The sequence below is a fragment of the Myotis brandtii genome, unplaced genomic scaffold, assembly GCF_000412655.1.
Source record: "Myotis brandtii unplaced genomic scaffold, ASM41265v1 scaffold357, whole genome shotgun sequence".
Lineage (NCBI taxonomy): Eukaryota > Metazoa > Chordata > Mammalia > Chiroptera > Vespertilionidae > Myotis > Myotis brandtii.
The window spans coordinates 524746-526056 of NW_005363729.1; positions in this window are offsets into that span (position 1 = coordinate 524746).

The window sequence follows — 1311 nt, forward strand, 5'->3', positions numbered from 1 at the left end:
GACGCTGTCCAGAACCTGCCTCTTCCAGCCCCGCCCGTGAGGAACTGGTGGGAAACGGAAAGGCGCTTTTGGTCTCCTCACTGTGTACGGGACGCCCTGGCCTGCCGTCCTCGGGTGTTCGGAAGCGAGTGCGTTGTACCGACCACTTCGGTGACTGGATTCAAAACGCAGCTGCTGTCGGCCTGTGCGTTAGACCCTGGTCCTGCAGGTAGATTTCCCACCAGGTGATGCCTGCTCCTCACCCTTTCCTAGATCATTCTTCCCCAGGCAGAAGTGGACATTGAAAGTAACCTACTACCGCCCGGCCGGCCTGGCTCTGTGGTTGAGCGTCGACCTATGAACCAGGAGGTCGCGGTTCGATTCCTGGTCAGGGCACAGGCCTGGGGTGTGAGCTTGATCCCCAGCAGCGGACGTGCAGGAGGCAGCCGAGCAATGATTCTCTCTATTTTTTTTTTTTATATTTTATTGATTTTTTACAGAGAGGAAGGGAGAGAGATAGAGAGTTAGAAACATCGATGAGAGAGAAACATCGATCAGCTGCCTCCTGCACATCTCCTACTGGGGATGTGCCCGCAACCCAGGTACATGCCCTTGACCGGAATCGAACCCGGGACCTTTCAGTCCGCAGGCCGACGCTCTATCCACTGAGCCAAACCGGTTTCGGCTCTCTCTCATTATTGATGTTCCATCTCTCCCTCCCTCTCCCTTCCTCTCTGAAATCAATAAGAACATATTTTTAAAAAGCAACCTGCTACCCGAAGCTAATATATAACACTGAATGTCAACGGTAATTCAAATGAAAACAGACACAGGCTCCCACGCCTGAAAAGGTTGTTCGTAAGCAGGGTGCCCTCTCGGTTGGTTTCTTTAACATGAAAAGCACACCTAGCGGGGTGCCCGGGCCTGCTGTGCCCGCGGCACCCGGACAGCTGGAGGCCAGCCGCCCAGCCGCCCCGACACTATGCCCAGCGGTTCGGAACCTGGGGTCACAGGTTCTTGCACCATAGCTGGGCCCTCGCGTTCACCACTCAGCCTCCCCGCGAGGCCCGGGAACCCACAGGCAGCTGCCGGCACGGGGAGTCACATCACTGAGCAAAACCTGGACTGGCCCGTGTCCCGGGAGACCCCCAGCTTGCTCCGGTCTCGGACCAAGATGGCCTCGTTCCCGTACTGTGAGTACCACATGCTGCGGCTCCTGCTCAGGTAGGTCCCGGGCGGCACCGATTCCAGCTTCCGCTGCTGCTGCTGCCAGATGAGCAGGGAGGTGTCCCGGTACCGCCGCCGGGCGTGGCCTTCGGACAGGGCTTTCTC